This window comes from Nerophis ophidion, linkage group LG04, assembly GCF_033978795.1.
Source record: "Nerophis ophidion isolate RoL-2023_Sa linkage group LG04, RoL_Noph_v1.0, whole genome shotgun sequence".
Classification (NCBI taxonomy): domain Eukaryota; kingdom Metazoa; phylum Chordata; class Actinopteri; order Syngnathiformes; family Syngnathidae; genus Nerophis; species Nerophis ophidion.
In genome coordinates, this window is record NC_084614.1 from 61,937,409 (window position 1) to 61,958,867 (window position 21,459).

The 21,459-nt window shown below is 40.2% G+C and overlaps 1 protein-coding gene and 1 long non-coding RNA gene across 7 annotated transcripts in view; both read right to left on the minus strand.

Moving 5' to 3' along the window:
- LOC133551686 (fibroblast growth factor 1-like) overlaps window positions 1-21,459 on the minus strand; it is an 819,097-nt gene that overhangs the window by 429,648 nt on the left and 367,990 nt on the right. The gene's annotated exons all lie outside the window — the stretch shown is intronic.
- Window positions 1,220-16,002, minus strand: LOC133551687 (uncharacterized). 6 transcript variants are annotated; one of them, XR_009806546.1, is made up of 5 exons: window positions 15,731-16,002; window positions 14,680-14,755; window positions 12,145-12,183; window positions 11,958-12,059; window positions 1,220-11,075 (listed from the first exon to the last, which is right to left on the minus strand). It is a non-coding gene; the product is annotated as an uncharacterized LOC133551687 (long non-coding RNA). The 6 variants fall into 6 exon arrangements; XR_009806549.1 differs by having other exon boundaries at window positions 12,154-12,183; window positions 14,680-14,827; XR_009806545.1 differs by having other exon boundaries at window positions 14,680-14,827.

A 21,459-nucleotide genomic window follows, 5' to 3' on the forward strand; every position in this document is an offset into this window, starting at 1 on the left:
CTTTCCTGACAATTTAAATCAATGTTCAGGTATTTTTTTTTATTGTAAAGAATAATAATTACATTTTGATGTAATTCTTCATTTTAGCTTCTGTTTTTTCGACAAAGAATATTTGTGAAATAGTTCTTCAAATTTATGATTAAAATTCAAAAAAATTATTCCGGCAAATCTAGAAAATCTTTAGAATCAAATTTAAATCTTATTTCAAAGTCCTTTGAATTTCTTTTAAAATTTTTGTTCTGGAAAATCTAGAAGAAATAATGATTTGTCTTTTTTAGAAATATGGCTTGGTCCAATTTGTTATATATTCTAACAAAGTGCAGATTGGATTTTAACCTATTTAAAACATGTCCTCAAAATTCTAAAATGAATCTTAATCAGGAAAAATTATTAATGATGTTCTATAAATTCTTTTTTTAATTTTTTCAAAAATAATCGAAATTGAAGATAAACTGTTTTTTTTTCCCTCTTGTAAACCCTTCAATTAAGTGTTTTTTTCATCATTTATTCTCTACAAAAATCCTTCCGTAAAAGGAAAAAAAATGTACGGCGGAATGACAGACAGAAATACCCATTTTTATATATATATATATATATATATATATTTATTAAAGGTAAATTGAGCAAATTGGCTATTTCTGGCAATTTATTTAAGTGTGTATCAAACTGGTAGCCCTTTGCATTAATCGGTACCCAAGAAGTAGCTCTTGGTTTCAAAAAGGTTGGTGACCCCTGTCCTAAAGGAACATAGATTGAACTGACCATTGATAGAATCCCACGTTGAGTATGTGGCTGTTTCTTGAGTGTCAGTTTGAACTTGAAGGTGTCTGACTCCACACACCATTGAAGTCCAAGAGCCCTTTCCAATGGCAGTTGGTCTCTGTCCAAATCCAATTCATGCAAATTTTTAGATCGATCGGTCTCAGAAATGGATAGCAGCACTTCACAATTGTTGCTTATCCACTTTGTCAAATGGAAGCCTCCTTTTTGACAAATGTCAGTCAAATCTTTGACCATTTTAATGGCCTCCTCTTTTGATGGTACACTTTTGAGGCAATCACCCATGTAGAAATTTCACTTCACTGTGTCGACTACATCGGGAGTGAAATTGTTGTGATTGTCTTCTGCAGTTTTTCGATGGGCATAACAAGCGCAACTAGGAGAGGACACCGCCCCTATATTCTACCAGTTTTTGGGATACATCGCCTTCAGGCCACCATAAGAACCTTCACTTTTTTATTGACTAGATGAAACATTGCTTTAAAGGCCTACTGAATCCCACTACTACCAACCACACAGTCTGATAGTTTATATATCAATGATAAAATCTTAACATTGCAACACATGTCAATACGGCCTTTTTTGTTTACTAAATTACAATTTTAAATTTCGCCTGAAGTATCCTGTTGAAAACGTCGGTATGATGACGCGTATGATGACGCGTATGATGACGCGTGCGCGTGACGTCTCGGATTGTAGCGGAAATTTTTTTCCAGTCCGATCCAAGCTATAAGGAGTCTGCTTTAATCGCATAACTACACAGTATTCTGGACAGCTGTGTTGCTGAATCTTTTGCAATTTGTTCAATTAATAATGGAGAAGTCAAAGAAGAAAGATGTAGGTGGGAAGCGGTGTATTGCAGCTGCCTTTAGCCACACAAACACAGCCGGTGTTTCCTTGTTTACATTCCCGAAGGTGAAGCTTTACTATGGAACAGAGCGGTCAAGCGAACATGGTTCCCGACCACATGTCAACCGGCAGGTTTCGGTGAGACAATTGTTGCAATAAGTCGGCTTTTACCGTAGACATGAGCGGAGCTTGCGTCCTCCTGCAGCTGCGGACTCTCTTACCTCCTTCCACCGGGGACACTGGCGGTCACACCCCTCCGACTTTCAGATACCATATAATCTCACTAAAACACTAGTAACACAATAAGCAGATATAGGATTTTCCAGAATTATCCTAGTAATTGTGTCTAATAACATCTGAATCGCTCCCACTACCATCTCCTTTTTTTTTTTCTAGTCCTTCACTCTCACTATCCTCCACAAATCTTTCATCCTCGCTCAAATTAATGGGGAAATTGTCGCTTTCTCGGTCCGAATCGCTCTCGCTGCAGGTGGCTATGATTGTAAACAATGTGAGGATGTGAGGAGCTCCACAAGCCGTGACGTCACGCGCACATCGTCTGCTACTTCCGGTACAGGCAAGGCTGTTCTCTACTAAATCCTGTCAGCAAAAATATGGCAATATCGCGAAATGATCAAGTATGACACATAGAATGGACCTGCTATCCCCGTTTAAATAAGAACATCTAATTTCAGTAGGGCTTAACGTCGGTCATCAAGGCTACAGGTTCTTGTCGGAATCTGGTGAGGACTCCTAACAAGCTGCTGGTGAGATACGGGCCTTGGAGAAGCTCCTTGTTGAGAGATTTTCCTCTGTACTCTGCGCCACAATCAAATACCACACGCAGAGTTCCTTTTTTGGGGTGGTACACCCTATGGTGTGGAATGTACCACACCTTCCCATCTGAACAGTCTACTAGCTCTTCAGGTACACGTTCTGCATAACTTTTACCGATTACATCATTGAGAAAGGTTGTATATTCTCTGTGATATCTTTTATCTTTCCCAAACCTCCTTTATAGACCAAGTATGCATTGCCTAGCAACACCCTGATTGTTGGGAAGCGACACATCATCCTTCCTTTTAAAGGGCAGTTCAAATTGTAGTGTTCATCTTGAAGCTTGCACGAATCAGTCATGTCCTTCATGAACTTCATGTCATCTCTAGACATTTCTTCTTTGTCTTCTGATGACCTGTCGTTAAAATCATGGTTATGATGATTGTGAAGTAGCTCCTCCAGCTTTGTTATGGAGATCCTGTTGACAGTAGTAGTGGAGCAGCCAATCTTACTCCTCTTCTCACTGTAGTCAGGAAGGCCATTAATGACCCACCCCAATAAGGTCTTAACAGCATACGGTCCATTTCCACAACTGTTGACTACTTCCCAGGGTTTAAGCAGTTTAGATGCATTGGTCCCAATCAATAGCTCTACATCGGCTTCAAAACGAGGAAGAGTGATGCCATCCAAGAATGGCCATTTAGCCAACCCCTCTTGATTGATGAGGTTGCTTGTCGTTACGGGCATCCTTTTTTGGGTGTAGACCTTGGGAAGGTTGTAGAACTGATGCCCAGTGAGGCTTGAGATCTCTAAGTCCGTCAGCATGTAACTGGAAACTGATGTTTTGGGGCCCATGGTTAGGAGATTGATTTTAGTTTTTTTCCCATTCAAGTTGAGCTTTGTCATCAAGCTTTCAGAACAAATCAATCAATCAATCAATCAATGTTTACTTATATAGCCCTAAATCACTAGTGTCTCAAAGGGCTGCACAAACCACTACGACATCCTCGGTAGGCCCACATAAGGGCAAGGAAAACTCACACCCAGTGGGAAATCTGTGACAATAATGACCCAGTGGGACGTCGGTGACAATGATGACTATGAGAACCTTGGAGAGGAGGAAAGCAATGGATGTCGAGCGGGTCTAACATGATACTGTGAAAGTGTAATGTATCTTTGAAAATGTATATTTGCTGCCCGGATCCAGGAATGCATAGGTTTGTATGACCGTGTGTCCTTTGCTGGACTTTATCTGTACAGGCAGAATTGACAGAGTTCCATTTTCATTTTTATTTGTGCATTACTCACAGATATTTCCGTTGCCTTATTTTGGTTTGCATTTATGTTGCTTGTTCTTTCCTTCTGACAAATATGAAGCAGACTCGGGTGGTTTAGCTGCATACCTTGCAGGTCAAGCCCTTGTCACAATGCCTGCTAAAATGTCCAACATGAAGACACCCAAAACAGATTCCTTTCTGTCTTATAAAAGTTATTTTCTCCCTGTGGGTCTTCTCCTCCAACTGACGACACTGGTCAAGAGCGTTATTTTTGGAGCGGCAAACACATGCGTTTGTGGTATGAGCAGATGCACTTTGTTTTGGAGCAGGTTTGAATCTGGTTTGCTTTTCTGCTTCAGGGGTATTAATATTAATGGTAGAGGCAAAACTGCTACCTTGGAATTTGGGTTTACCTTGTGATTTTATTCCTGTCACAGGTTTACTTCCTGTACTCTGTGGTGTATTCTGGATGTCTCCAAAGACTTGGTCAGAGACAATTTTCACCTGTCGCTAAATGAATGCTACAATGTTTGAGAACTGAGGTCTGCAATGGTGGTTTTCTAAGATATTGCATGCAGAGACTCTCCAGCTTTCTCGCAGCCTGTACGGTAGCTTGAAGATCACAGTTTTCATGTTAGCTGGCATATTTAGTTCCTGCATGTACTGCACGTTTTCCATGGCAGTGCAACATTCTCAAAGATAAAGAGAGTAGGCTTGCAGAGCTCTCACATCTTCAGACTTCACCAGAGGCCAGTTAAACACTTTCATGAACAACTGGGCCATGGCGGGAGAAACCATGTACTATCCAGGCTAAGAAGGAAATATTGGATCACAAGTGCTAATGCAGCCACCAGAAAAATCATTGCAAACTGTGTCTTCTGTAAACGCCATAGAGGCCAATTAGGCGAACAGAAGATGTCAGACCTATCTGAAGAGAGGATCGCTGCCGACCTACCTCCATTTACCAATGTCGGTGTTGATTATTTCGGCCAGGTAGAGGTCAAGAGAGGTCGTTCATTGGAAAAGCGATATGGGGTTATCTTTACCTGTATGGCATGAAGAGCAGTCCATTTTAAGGTTGCCTACTCATTGGATACAGATTTTTGTATAAATGCTATACGCAGGTTCATTTGTAGAAGAGGACCTGTCTTTCATTTAAGGTCCGACAATGGAACCAATTTTGTTGGTGCTGAAAGGGAGTTGAGAGAAGCACTCGTTGCTCTAAATCAAAGCAAAAGTACAGTCAGCATTTCTGGAGGAAGGAACACGGTGGAGCTTCAACCCACCAACAGCCTCTCACCATGGAGGTGCATGGGAGCGCTTGATCAGAATAATCCGCCGAACATTGACATCAGTCCTACGACAGCAAACTCTGAATGACGAAGGATTTCCAACGGTGCTGTGTGATGTCGAAGCGATCCTGAATGACCGCCCCATAACAAGGTTGTCTGGGGATCCCAATTATCTAGAAGCCCTCACTCCCAATTACATTCTGACCATGAAAGGAATGCCAATTTAACCACTTGGATTTTTTGAAAAATCAGACCTCTGTCTCAAACGAAGATGGAGACAAGTCCAATACATCTCTGACCTATTCTGGAAACGCTGGGTAAGACTTACCTTTGCTACAGGAGCGGCAGAGGTGGAGCAAACAGAGAAGAAATCTAGTCCCAAATGACATTATACTAATCGCAGACGATACCGCTCCACGTAAGTCTTGGTTATTTGGAAGAGTGGTGGACACTTATCCAGATAAAAAAGGATTTGTGCGTTCTGCTAAACTCAAAACTAAAACAAGTACACTGGACAGACCAGTTACAAAAATGTGCTTGCTGCAAGAAGCTGAAGTGTAAAAAACAAAAACAAAAAAACACTCGAAAACGATTATTTGTTTATATTTGTGGCTCCATTATTATTATTATTATTATTATTTTGAATTGTTCATGGCATCCTGCCCTTCTCAATTGGGGGCCGGAGTTTTGGAGCCAAATGTCCTTAGTTGTTTGTAGTGTTTTTATTTTTATTTTCTCTAATTGATTGCTGACCTCAACGCATGTGAAATTTCCTTTTCGGCGGATTGCTCCGCCCACTTCCTGTTAAGAGCCAGGAAGTGTTGACAGGAATGGGACTGTTGCTATGGTGCGGTTACCATGGTAGCCTACTTAAATTGGGTTCAGGTGTGAGCATGGGCATGGCGGATGGAGGACAAACAGTTTTCGACCGTGCCGTGACTTGTTGTGACAATGCAGTAATAATGTGCCATACCTTTTGTTATATATAACCTTCCTTTGATTTAATTTGGATAGCATAAAATACACGGATTGTCATATCGAATCACAATTCTACAGTACTGGACATTCTATCATTTACAGTTGAAAAACTTATTCGGGTGTTACCATTTAGTGGTCAATTGTACGGAATATGTACTGTACTGTGCAATCTACTAATAAAAGTATCAATCAATCAATCAATCAAACACGCGTCAAACTGGTCAACACAGTCGCCCTCAGCATCGGCCCAGAGGTAAGGGCTGTACATATATATATATATATATATATATATATATATATATATATATATATATACAAACCCTGTTTCCATATGAGTTGGGAATTTGTGTTAGATGTAAATATAAACGGAATACAATGATTTCCAAATCATTTTCAACCCATATTCAATTGAATATACTACAAAAACAACATATTTGATGTTCAAACTGATAAACATTTTTTTTGTGTGCAAATAATCATTAACTTTAGAATTTGATGCCAGCAACACGTGATAAATAAGTTGGGAAAGGTGGCAATAAATACTGATAAAGTTGATGAATGCTCATTAAACACTTATTTGGAACATCCCACACGTGTGCAGGCTAATTGGGAACAGGTGGGTGCCATGATTGGGTATGAAAACAGCTTCCCAAAAAATGATTAGTCTTTCACAAGAAAGGATGGGGCGAGGTAAGCGAATAGTCAAACAGTTTAAGAACAACGTTTCTCAAAATGCAATTGCAAGAAATTTAGAGATTTCAACATCTACGGTCCATAATATCATCAAAAGGTTCAGAGAATCTGGAGAAAACACTCCACGTAAGCGGCATGGCCGGAAACCAACATTGAATGACCGTGACTTTCGATCCCTCGGACGGCACTGTATCAAAAACCGACATCAATCTCTAAAGGATATCACCACATGGGCTCAGGAACACTTCAGAAAACTACTTTCAGTAAATACAGTATGTCAAAGCTATGCAAAGTGAAAGCCATCTATCAACAACATCCAGAAACACCACCAGCTTCTCTGGGCCTGAGATCATCTAAGATGGACTGATGCAAAGTGGAAAAGTGTTCTGTGGTCTGACGAGTCCACATTTCAAATTGTTTTTGGAAATGTTCGACATCGTGTCATCCGGACCAAAGGGGAAGCGAACCATCCAGACTGTTATCGACGCAAAGTTCAAAAGGCAGCATCTGTGATGGTATGGGGGTGCATTAATGGCCAAAGCATGGGTAACTTACATATCTGTGAGGGCACTATTAGTGCTGAAAGGTACATACAGGTTTTGGAACAACATATGCTGCCATGTAAGCACCATCTTTTTCACGGACGCCCCTGCTTATTTCAGCAAGACAATGCCAAGCCACATTCAGCATGTGTTACAACAGCGTGGCTTCGTAAAAAAAGAGTGCGGGTACTTTCCTGGCCCGCCTGCAGTCCAGACCTGTCTCCCATCAAAACTGTGTGGCACATTATGAAGCGTAAAATACGACAGCGGAGATCACGGACTGTTGAACGACTGAAGCTCTACATGAAACAAAATGGGAAATAATTCCACTTTCAAAGCTTCAACAATTAGTTTCCTCAGTTCCCAAACGTTTATTGAGTGTTGTTAAGTGAAAAGGTGATGTAACACAGTGGTGAACACGCCCTTTCCCAACTACTTTGGCACGTGTTGCAGCCATAAAATTCTAAGTTAATTATTATTTGCAAAAAAAAAATAAAGTTTATGAGTTTGAACATCATATATCTTGTCTTTGTAGTGCATGCAATTGAATATGGGTTGAAAATGATTTGCAAATCATTGTATTCTGTTTATATTTACATGCAACACAATTTCCCAACTCATATGGAATGGGGTTTGTATATGTATATTTGTGTGTGTACAGTGTATATATATCCATCCATCCATCCATTTTCTACCGCTTATTCCCTTTCGGGGCCGCGGGGGGCACTGGCGCCTATCTCAGCTACAATCGGGCGGAAGGCGGGGTACACCCTGGACAAGTCGCCACCTCATCACAGGGCCTATATATATATATATATATACACACATACAATTTTTCTTTTTTGCACCCCTTGCTGAAAGAAGTAACAGTAGTGAGTTTTTGGCATGAATTTGCAAATACGGTACATGATATATGCCCACATGGCATTCTACGTCACTTCCTGTCAACGGAAAAAGAAGCAAAGAAAAAAGCTCCGCTATCGCTACTGGAGTTCTGAGTAATTTTAGTTGCAAAGTAGTTAGCAAAACATTTTTGAACTGAATTTTGTTCCAACATGAGGCACAGATTTGTTAAAACAAGTGAAATGTTGGTAAGTGTCGTGTGAGATTATGTACTCCTGAAATATTTGTTATCCCTTGACGAGGGCAGGGCAAGTGACTGACTGCAAAATTAGCTAAAAAAGTTAGCATGCTAATGTTAGTATGCTAGCATGCTAACAGCTAGCATGTGTCAAGTACCAAGTTATATGATATTTAAGTTAACGGCTGTAAAATTTGCAAGCAGAAAAAGTTAACATGTATGATGTATCAAGTGTCGAGTTTTGACTCTGTATGGCTAGAACATTTGCAAAAAAAGTTAGCATGCTTACGTTAGCATATTAACAGCTAGTATATGATATGAGAATGATTATGGAAAACAATATAATGTTGAATAACAATAAATATAATTAGGCAAGAAAGAGACAACTTTCAATCAAATAGTCTACAATGAAACCGCAAAAGTCTAAAATACCGAATGAAATCTTTAAAAGGGAGCTTGGTGAGGAAATGAAACATTTCTAAAAGGAAATAAATAGTCTTAGATTTACACAAAGCAATGCGACTATAGATGAAGGAAGAATTGAACAATTTCCCTTGTGGATCATTAAAGTTTGTCTAAGTCTAAGGTCCTTCAAGAGGAAAATACAGCAATGCGTCAAGAAATGAAGGTCCTGCAACAAGACAAGATGGATCCGAAGAATATCGTATATAAGATGGACCATAATAAGGGAATGAATGTGTGATCGTGACTTGGTTACGCATGACTCCCAGATCCTATGTCAGAGCAGTCGACAGTAGAAAACCAGATGAATTGGATGTTGCCTCAACACGTCAACTTCAGCACTCAAAGGAAGTTGATGTTGATATCAACACCATCGATATGTGTATTCAACTGGAAGGAAGAAACAACAAGATCACTCCAGTCATCATTGTGAAGTTTACCAACAGGCAATCCAAAATGGCACTGCTGAAACAGCAAAGAAGCTGAAGGCACACATGTGTACATAAATGAACACCTAACAAAATATAACGACATGCCCAAAAAAGCAGTGGGAAATCCAGGGAACTTAGAGCAACAACTGCAAAATCTACATACTCCAATGTACAATCTAAATGGAGGTCTAAGCGGAAGAATACTTATTGGCAAAGACATCAGGGGTCTGGACAAATGATTTTTGCCCACTTTGAAGAAGAGCTGCAAGACAGTCACGATCAAAATTGTCTTTATTTTAAAGAATGCGTGCAGTTGAGTTTTGTTACACTAAATGAATAAATGGGTTGTACTTGTATAGACATTTGACACAATTTTATGATCATAGACGTACAACTGTATGGTTCAAAGTGGGAATAAGGTATCATACAGATTATCACATTCAAGGTGACTCTTTGCAAGTGAAATTACGCTTGACAAAAGGGAATAAGCGGTAGGAAATGGATGGATGGAAAGACTATGTAGAAAATCTGCTTTGAACTGAACTCTCGCGGCTGTGTTGGAGCCACTATGGATTGAACTTTCACAGTATCATTTTAGACCCGCTCGACATCCATTGCCTTCGGTCCCCTAGAGGGTGGGGGTGGTTGCCCACATATGAGGTCCTCTCCAAGGTTCTCATACTCATAATTGTCACTGGCGTCCCAGTGGGTGCGAATTCTCCTTGCCCTTATGTGGGTTCTTCCGAGGATGTCGTAGTCGTAGTGGTTTGTACAGTCCTTTGAGACATTTGTGATTTAGGGCTATATAAATAAACATTGATTGAAAACCTTTTATTTCCTGCTGTGTATTTGTGTGTGAACCATCAAATTGCTATGCTGAGCGAATGTTTTCGGACAAAACCAGCAAGAATACGGTCTTTCTCCCGTGTGCGTTCTCATGTGGGACTCCATGTTTGACTTTTGAGAGAATCTTTCGCCGCACACTGAACAACCAAACGGTTTCTCTCCTGTGTGCGTGCGCATGTGTGCCGTCAAACCGTTGTGCTGACTAAATTTTTTCACGCAAATTGAACAGGAGTAAGGCATTTCTCCTGTGTGTCTTCTCATGTGTTTGACCATGTTTGACTTCTCCGAGAACCTTTGGCCGCACACTGAGCAAGTGAAAGGTCTTTCTCCAGTGTGCCTTCTCATGTGTGGTATAATATTTGACTTCTCCGCAAATCTTTGCCCGCAAATGGAACAACTAAAAGGTTTCTCCCCTGTGTGGGTTCTCATGTGTTTGCCCATGTTTGACTTCTCCGAGAACCTCTGCCCACAAATTGAACAACAGAAAGGTTTTTCCCCAGTGTGTGTTCTTGTGTGTCGAGCAAAATCCCTTTTATCGGAAAAGCTTTTAGCGCAAACTGAGCAGGTGAAAGTTTTTTTACTTGACTTTTTCTTAGAGTGTTTGATTCTGTGAGTACTTATATCACCCTCACAGTCTGTATTGCTGCTCAAAGACTCTGGGGTATTGTCCCTGTCTGATAATGATGCTGCGTCGTCACTATCTGATTTTGGCGTGAACCGCAATGCGCCACACTGATCTTTGTCAGCTTCTGTTGTCATGTTTTGTAGTGAGCAGTTTTGTGGAAACTCCGCCCCTCTGCTCTCCTCACCCGGGCTGTAATGACGCTGTGACGACTCAGCTGGTTTTTCTTCATGGTCCTCAATCTTCACACAGACAACAGTCAGCGGCAGCTTGGTGAGATCGGTGACATCCGACCCGAATAGACCATCTCCCTCCTGAGTGATCCAAAGTTCTTCCCCTTCCTCTTTAACATAGGGGGGCTGCGGATCCTCCTGCTTCAAAGTAGAGCCCCCATTTTGCGGCCGAGGGGGACGCTCTTCTTGATGACTAATCAGCTGCTGGATGTCTGCAGGGCACAAAATAAAAACACACGTTTCAGATTTTTGCCAGTCTCAAAAATAAAATTAGATTGCAGTAGTCTCAGGTTAATAAATGAATTATTTTGGACTATTTTGTTGATTTTTTTTTTAAATGCTTAAGCTTTTAATGTTCAATATCTTTATAAACTATTTTATAATGTCTAAAAAAAACATGAGACATAGAAAGAGTCTAGTTAAATATACTACACGTTTTTGGAGTTTGCATGTTCTCCCCGTGAATGCGTGGGTTCCCTCCGGGTACTCCGGCTTCCTCCCACTTTCAAAGACATGCACCTGGGGATAGGTTGATTGGCAACACTAAATTGGCCCTAGTGTGTGAATGTGAGTGTGAATGTTGTCTGTCTATCTGTGTTGGCCCTGCGATGAGGTGGCGACTTGTCCAGGGTGTACCGCGCCTTCCGCCGATTGTAGTTGAGATAGGCACCAGCGCCCCCCGGGACCCCAAAGGGAATAAGCGGTAGAAAATGGATGGATGGATGGTTTTACTTTTGGTAAAAAAATATTTTGCCTATTTTTCCAAAATATGTTTTGGTTTTAATTTTCAATATATCTATGAATATACAGTACGTCATACCGTCTCAAAATATATGACACATGGATGGTGTAGTACAAGTCTTATTTTGGGACAAATTTTTCTTCTTCTGATTATTCAAAATATTTTTGTTTTCGATTTTAAATATTTTTTGGGAATACACATAACATCTCAAAAACACATGACAGACCCAGGGTGAGAGGTGAGAGGGACTAGTGAACTATATACTACAGTAGGTCTGGATTAGTGTTTTCCAGGTTGTGACTTCAAACCCCAGCCGAGTCATACCAAAGACTATAAAAATGGGACCCATTACCTCCTGCTTGGCACTCAGCATCAAGAGTTGGAATTGGGGGTTAAATCACCAAAATGATTCCCGAGCGTGGCCACCGCTGCTGCTCACTGCTCTCCTCACCTGCTGGGGGGTCGAACAAGGGGATGGATCAAATGGAGAGGGTAATTTCACAACACCTAGTGTGTGTGTGACTATCAGTGGTACTTACTTTACTTACTTATTTAAAGCTTGAGTGAAGAATGCACTACTGACAAAAGACAAAGAGATGATACAGTACTATCTGCTCACACATGCTACCGCAGCTAGTCCTGGATAGCCTCACTCCTAAATGTGTTAGTCACACGCAAGGTAAAAATACAACCTTACCTACTGTGCACCTTTTATTTCCAGGAAAAAATATTTTGCTGATTATTAAAAAATAGTTTACATTTTAAATTGTCAATACCTTTAAGAATATACATCATAACATCTCAAAAACGCATTGATAGTGTCCAGTTGCTTTAATACAGGTACAAGTTTTATTTATAAAAAAAAAGAAACATTGGTTGTTTTTAATTTTTTTTTATGAATATACAGTAACGATTCGTGTCAAGTTGTTTTTATGAAAAGTCTTATCTAGTGAAAAATATATATTTTGCAGATTTTTCATACATATGTTTAAATGTTATATAGTGTTCTGCTCACATTGAATATACTACAAGTTTTATCCAGTAAAAAATATTTATATTTTTAGAAATGTTTTGTACTGTTTTCTTACTGCAGCCTCAGAAACCTTGGGCTTGTTTTTACTAATCAGTCAATGTCTTTGGAGGGTCAGCGTCGTCAACTCACCAAAAACTGTTTTTATCATCTCAGAAATATTTCTAAAGTGAGAAATTCTGTTGTCAAAATTGGATCTCGAAATGATCATTCATGCATTCATTTTGTCTCGCCTTGACTATTGCAATTCTATTTTCACTATCTTCAACAAGTCAACGCTAAAGAGACTTCAGACTGTACAAAATGCGGCTGCCAGACTTTAGACCGGTGCACCCAGAACAGCCCAAATTACCCCCATTCTGCCCAGTCTTCCTTGGCTAAAATGTTAAACTCAATGCGGGATTTCCGCATTGAGTTTAACATTTTAGTTCTGACATTCCGCGCGTTGCATAGTTGAGTCCCTCAGTACATCACTGACTTCCTATGCCCCAACTCTTTAGGGCGCAGACTCCTGTCCTCAGACCAGGGTCTTCTAAAGATCACACAAACTGGTTTTAAAACCCGTGGAGACCTGGCATTCCAGGCTATAGCTCCTAGACTCTGGAACAATTTGCACCAGTCCCTCCATGATTTTGGCTGCGTTGAAACTTTAAAAAGGCGTTAGTGGCCAAATACGTGGACAGCACCTTTTAGCTCTAAATTTCCAAAATTGTGTACACTACTGAATTGGGGTATTATGCCGACATATGGACACTTACACTGCTATCTGGTGGTGTCAGAAGAGTACAATGGAATTTGGGGAAAAAAAAGTGTAAAAATAAACATTACCATGTCACTACACATGAAGCACACGTTTGTGTACTTATGGACTAAGTAATTATTCTAATTAGGGTCCATCGATTCTATCCATCCATTTTTCTACCGCTTGTCCCTTTTGGGGTCGCTGGAGCCTATCTCAGCTGCATTCGGGCAGTGAAGTGAATTATATTTATATAGCGCTTTTTCTCTAGTGACTCAAAGCGCTTTACATAGTGAAACCCAGTATCTAAGTTACATTTAAACCATTGTGTGTGGCACTGGGAGCAGGTGAGTAAAGTGTCTTGCGGGGATCGAACCTGCAACCCTCAAGTTGCTGGCACGGCCGCTCTACCAACCGAGCTATACCGCCCTGGACAAGTCGCCACCTCATCGCAGGGCCAACACAGATAGACAGACAACATTCACACTCACATTCACACACTAGGGCCAATTTAGTGTTGCCAATCAACCTATCCCCAGGTGCATGTCTTTGGAAGTGGGAGGGAGCCGGAGTACCCGGAGGGAACCCACGCATTCACGGGAAGAACATGCAAACTCCACACAGAAAGATTCCGAGCCCGGGATTGAAGCCAGGACTACTCAGGACTTTCGTATTGTGAGGCGGACGCACTAACCCCTCTGACCACAGTGCTGCCCTAATTTGGGTCCAATAAGCCCAAATAGCAAAGATAAATAAAAAAGCATGTAAACAAACAGCTTGGGCCTTAACAGGTTAAAGAAACATTTAAAGGCCTACTGAAATGAGATTTTCTTATTTAAATGGGAATAGCAGGTCCATTCTATGTGTCATACTTGATCATTTTGCGATATTGCCATATTTTTTCTGAAAAAATTTAGTAAAGAACATCGACGATGAAGTTCGCAACTTTTGGTCGCTAATAGAAAAGCTCTGCCTGTACTGGAAGTATGTGCGCGTGACGTAACTGGTTGCAGGGCTCCACACATATTCACATTGTTTTTAATGGGAGCCACCAGCAGTAAAAGCAATTCGGACTGAGAAAGCGACAATTTCCCCATTAATTTGAACGAGGATGAAAGATTCGTGAATTAGAATATTGATAGTTAAGGAATAGAGAGAGAAAAAAAAAAGGCGACGGCAGTGTGAGCGTTTCAGATGTAATTAGACACATTTACTAGGATAATTCTGGAAGATCCCTTATCTGCTTATTGTTTCAATAGTGTTTTAGTGAGATTTTAAAGATTGTAAAAGATTGTAAAGACATACCTTGAGTTTGGATGGTTGCGGTGAACACGAAGTGTCTCAGAGAGAAGCCGAGGAGCCAAGCTCACAGCTGCCGCTGCTGCAGGACGATGAATAATCCAATGATGTCTCCGGTAAGATATACATCACAATTTCCCCATCCAAAAACATGCTGGTTGACGTAGAGAAAACATGTTCGCTTGACCGCTCCGCTTCACAACAATCAAAGAAACACCGGCTGTGTCTCGATGCTAAAGACAGCTGCAATACACCGCTTTCCACCAACAGCATTGTTCTTTACAGTCTCCATTATTAAATGAACAAATTAGAAAAGATTCAGCAACACAGATGTCCAAAGTACTGTGTAATTATGCCATGAACAGAGACGACTTTTAGCTGTGTGTCGTGCAGCGCTAATATTTCCTTACAGTCCGTGACGTCACACGTACAGGTCATCATTCCGCGACGTTTTCAACAAGAAACTTGTGGGAAATTTAAAATTGCAATTTAGTAAACTAAAAAGCCGTATTGGCATGTGTTGCAATGTTAATATTTCATCATTGATGTATAAACTATCAGACTGCGTGGTCGGTAGTAGTGGGTTTCAGTAGGCCTTTAAAAACTTCTCTTTTCAGTAAAGCTTTTAGGTGATGCACCCTTTTAACTATCATTTTTAATCCACTGTGTATCCTTTTTATAATGTTGCCCCTGTTGTTTCAATTGAACTGTTTTACTTCACCTATGTTTTGTACAGCACTTTGTGATTTTTTATATGTGAAAAGCCCTTTATAAATAAAATGTATTTACTTGCTGTCTAATAGATTTCTAAATATTCGTTTCGAAAACAAATTAATACGTTGCGTCTGGTTGTTTTTATTTTGGTATCGAAATAAATGTTTTTAAAATAAAAAAAATACTGGTACTTTTCCAATTGTTTAATTATCTTAACGTCTCAAAAACACATGACACGGGTTCTTATTTTGCAGATTTTTTGGGGTGATATTTTTAATATTTTAGTCATGTTTTTTTTGACGCAAAGACACATAAAATACATAAAAGGTAAATAAAAACATACCATCGACACGCAGCATATTAACGTGTTTGCGTTGTCGCTCCTGCGCCTCTCTTGCTCGAGAAAGTTCCTCCTCGTAAGACGCTATCGTTCTCTCAAACAGCTGGAATATTTCATCGGCTGCCGCCATTAGTCTCTTCCTCACCAACTCTCTCAACATTTTCATTTCCAGCAAGTAAACTAATGACACACTGGAAGCCTCGCTAAATTGGAGCTCTTCTTCACCTTCACCTTGCAGCTTCTGCTTTGTTTGGTTCTTCTTCGACGGGAGTTTCCCTGTGATGTCACACTACTGCCATCCTGAGGCGGGATTCAACACTGCTCAAGTGAAAGAGGTGACAATTTAAAGGCCTACTGAAACTCACTACTACCGACCACGCAGTCTGATAGTTTATACATCAATGATGAAATATTAACATTGCAACACATGCCAATATGGCCGGTTTAGTTTACTAAATTACAATTTTAAATTTCCCCTGGAGTTTCTTGTTGAAAATGTCACGGAATGATCACCCGTGCGCGTGACGTCACGGACTGTAGAGGACATATTAGCGCAGCACCATTTGCGGCTAAAAGTCGTCCCTTTTCATCGCGCAATTACACAGTATTTTGGACATCTGTGTTGCTGAATCTTTTGCAATTTGTTCAATCAATAATGGAGAAGTCAAAGTAGAAAGATGGAGGTGGGAAGCTTTAGCCTTTAGCCACACAAACACACGTGATTCCTTGTTTAAAATTGCCGGAGGTGAAGCTTTACTATGGAACAGAGCAGTCAAGCGAACATGGTTCCTGACCACTTTTCAACCGGCAGGTTTCGGTGGGAAAATTGTGATAAAAAGTCGCCTCTTACCGGAGATCAGCTGAGCTTGCGCCGTCCATGCAGTTGCCGTCGACTTCCCTCAGAGACTGGCGTCAAGACACCCGTATACACACCCCTCCGACTATCAGGTACTATTTAATGTCACTAAAACACTAGCAACACAATAGAAAGATAAGGGATTTCCCAGAATTATCCTAGTAAATGTGTCTAAAAACATCTGAATCCGTCCCAATGCAATCGCCTTTTTTCTTTTTTCTAGTCCTTCGCTATCAATATCATCATCCACAAATCTTTTATCCTCGCTCAAAATAATGGGGAAATTGATGTTTTCTCGGTCCGAATAGCTCTTGCTGCTAGAGGCTCCTTTTATAAACAATGTGAGGACATGAGGAGCCCTCACCCTTGTGACGTCATCATCTGCGACTTCCAGTAAAGGCAAGGCTTTTTTATTACCGACCAAAAGTTGCGAACTTTATCGTTGATGTTCCCTACTAAATCCTTTCAGCAAAAATATGATAATTTCGCGATATTGCCATATTTTTGCTGAAAGGATTTAGTAGAGAACATCGACGATGAAGTTTGCAACTTTTGGTCGCTAATAAAAAAAGCCTTGCCTGTAAGAAGTAGCAGACGATGTGCACGTGACGTCACCGGTTGTAGAGCTCCTCACATCCTCACATCGTTTACAATAATGGCCACCAGCAGGTAGAGCGATTCGGACCGAGAAAGCGACAATTTCCCCATTATTTCGAGCGAGGATGAAAGATTCGTGGATGAGGATAGTGAGAGTGAAGGACTAGAAGAAGAAAAAATAAAAAGACGGGGGCAGTGGGAGCGATTCAGATGTTATCAGACACATTTACTAGGATACTTCTGGAAAATCCCTTATCTGCTTATTGTGTTACTAGTGTTTTAGTGAGATTATAAAGTCATACCAGAACGTCGGAGGGGTGTGGTGACCGCCAGTGTCTCTGAGGGAAGCCATGGAGGAGCCAAAAAATTCGCAGCTGTCTCTTTGACAGCTGCAGGAGGAACGACACGAGCTCCGCTCATGTTTATGGTGAGAGCCGACGTATACAACAATTTTCTCACCGAATCCTGCCGGTTGACATATGGTAGAGAATCATGTTCGCTTGACCACTCTGTTCCATATTAAAGCTTCACAACAAACAAAGAAACACCGCTTCCCGCCAACATCTTTCTTCTTTGTAGTATCCATTATTAACTGAACAAATTGCAAAACATTCATCAACACAGATGTCCAGAATACTGTGTAATTATGCGAGAAAAACAGACTTCTTTTAGCCATGATCGGTGCAGGGAGAACATGTCCGCTACCACTCGCACGCGTCATCATACGCGTCATCATTCCACAACGTTTTCAACAGTAACCTCGCTGGAAATTTCAAATTGCAATTTAGTAAACTAAAAAGGCCGTATTGGCATGTGTTGCAATGTTAATATGTCATCATTGATATATAAACTATCAGACTGCGTGGTGGGTAGTAGTGGGTTTCAGTAGGCCTTTAAATCTTTTATAGGGTGTACTAGTATAAATTATCTAATAAACCATTGAAAACTGATTTATATGTATATTTATATAGTTAAAATATATTTATGTAATCATTTATTAGTGATTCCCAGAGCCCAAAGAAAGTCTGCGGGCTATAGAGCGTTTTCTATTCGGGCTCCAGTACTCTGAAATGCCCTCCCGGTAACAGTTAGAGATGCTACCTCAGTAGAAGCATTTAAGTCCCATCTTAAAATCCATTTGTATACTCTAGCCCAGTGGTTCTCAACCTTTTTTCAGTGATGTACCCCCTGTGAACATTTTTTTAATTCAAGTACCCCCTAATCAGAGCAAAGCAGTTTTGGTTGAAAAAAAGAGATAAAGAAGTAAAATACAGCACTATGTCATCAGTTTCTGATTTATTAAATTGTATAACAGTGAAATATATTGCTCACTTGTAGTGATCTTTCTTGAACTATTTGGAAAGAAAGATATAAAAATAACTAAAAACTTGTTGAAAAATAAACACCCATCCATCCATTTTCTACCGCTTATTTCCTCAGGGGTTGCGGGGGGCGCTGGTGCCTACCTCAGCTACAATCGGGCGGAAGGCGGTGTACACCCTGGACAAGTTGCCCCCTCATCTCAGGAAAAATAAACAAGTGATTCAATTATAAATAAAGATTTCTACACATAGAAGTAATCATCAACTTAAAGTGCCCTCTTTGGGGATTGTAATAGAGATCCACCTGGATTCATCAACTTCATTCTAAACATCCATCCATCCATTCTTTACCGCTTATTCCCTTTTGGGGTCGCGGGGGCCTCTGGCGCATATCTCAGCTACAATCGGGCGGAAGGCGGGGTACACCCTGGACAAGTCGCCACCTCATCGCAGGGCCGACACAGATAGACAGACAACATTCACACTCACATTCACACACTAGGGCCAATTTAGTGTTGCCAATCAACCTATCCCCAGGTGCATGTCTTTGGAAGTGTGAGGAAGCCGGAGTACCCGGAGGGGACCCACGCATTCACGGGGAGGATATTTCTTCACCAAAAATGAAATCTTTATGGAACATGTCCACAAAAATCTAGCTGTCAACACTGAATATTGCATCGTTGCATTTCTTTTCACAATTTATGAACTTGCATTCATATTTTGTTGAAGTATTATTCAATAAATATATTTTTAAAGGATTTTTGAATTGTTGCTATTTTTAGAATATAAAAAAAAAAAAATCTCAAGTACCCCTTGGCATTCCTTCAAGTACCCGTACCAGTACGCGTACCCCCATTTGAGAACCACGGCTCAAGCCTCTAGCCTTTCTAGGTGGGGGGTCCCCACATCTGCGGTCCCCTCCAAGGTTTCTCATTGTCCCATTGGGTTGAGTTTTTACTTGTCCTGATGGTGGATCTGACCCGAGGGTGTCGTCGTGGTTTGTGCAGCCCTTTGAGACACTCGTGATTTAGGCCTATATAAATAAACATTGATTGATTGATTTTAGAAAAATATTATTAGCATAAAAGATTAATTAATTAAACAATGAATCATCATATACCTACATACAGTGGGAGTGAAAGGATCATTAAACAGGATATACACTGAGCTGCTGGCAGGAAAATAAGTGGTTTTTTTGTTTCTCTTTTGTTTTGTCACCGCATAGCTGTCGATGAGATTTGAAGTTCTTATGTAGAAAATGGCAGTGGTGCCAAACACTGCAGGTGGTGCAGGCAGGTCTCAGGAGGTTTGATGGAGGTACACGATGCGAAACTATGTGCTTGATCAACTCCACCAATCCCCTCTCTGCATGGGAGGAGAGGATAAATGGAGAAGATAGTGGCAGACTACGGGACAGAAAAAGAAGTAAGACTGTGATGTACTGTAAAAAAATAAAATAAAATCTTAGGCCACCGCTGGCTTTGTTGTTTTATTTCATTCAATATTTATTGTTTTTGACTTTTTGTTTAATATATTCCAAATAGTCCAACTAATAACAAATTGTAGGAAAACCAAGGTATTGTTTCCGTACAAACAAAGTCAATCCAATCAGTCTATTCCACAAACCTAAAAACATGAGCACACAACACATTTTATTGAGAATAATTATAGTTTCACATGAAGAAACAATGCAACATATGTACACATGATGAAGAAAATCACCTTTACCCTAAGGTAGCAATGAAAGGAAGTTCTTCTTGAATCTAATGGTGTTTCTCACTTTTTTTATCAACATGCTGGCACATGTGTTATATCCGAGAACTCTATTCCGTACCTTAATAGGCTCAGACCGAATTCCATCAGTACTACGGCATCACGTAAAATCAAACGGTGCCATATTTCAGTACCTTTATTACATGTGAAGTCAAGTTCGGTTGCAGACTAAACACCGGCTCAAACATTTGGCAGGCAAACAGGCACTCAAGAACCACTCAGAGAGGACTCAGTCGGATCACCTGTAGGTGATCGTAAACCAAAATAATCAGTGTTTTATTTTCCTATGTTCAAACACAGTGTTATTGTTCAAGCTGTGTAATGTTACAGAGGCCTAAAATATAAAATGTACTGGTTTAATATGCCTTGCCTTGTTTTTAATGAATACTTAGGCCTACTACTGTACTGTGTTTTAATGTTGGTCCTGGTGGTATTTGGAGAGCCAAGTTTTTTTCTGAGATGGCACTTGGTGAAAAAAGTTTGAGAACCACTGATTAAGAGTAAGGCTCCACTTTCAAAATGGGATAGCTCAATGCTAATCTACATTGGATTTGCCAAAGACATGCTACGACAAGTAATGAAAAATAAAAAATAGAAAAATTAAATTAAATAATAATATCAATAATATCAATAATAACAATAATAAAACATTTTACTTATAAGGGACCATTCTGGGCACTCAAGGACACCGTACAAAATCAAAACAATAAAATGTATTAGATAAAAACAACAACAACAACAATTTAAAGAGGGATATTGAGTCTATATGACAAAGGTCTGTTGGTAATGAGTTCCAAAGATGAAAGGCTGAGCCGCTTAAAGCTCGGGCACCCATGGTGGACAGTTTATATAAGGGGACAGTGAGGATCGAACCCAAAACCTTCATATTGTAAGGCAGACGCACCAACCCCTGTAACACCGTGCTGAAAGTGCGGCTATTTATTGATTAGCATTAGTGATTTCTAGGCCTCTAAATTTGCCAATGAAAACTACAACAATCAAACAGCTGGTGTGTAATAAGTACAATACTTACAGTAATTTTTTTTAGTGCTCAACAAAAGACTAGAATCAACATAATGGCAAAGACTACTCACTGACTAAGCAACACACTGTAGCCATCTATCCATCTATCCAGCCATTTTCTACTGTTTATTCCCTTTAGGGTCGCGTTGGGCGCTGGTGCC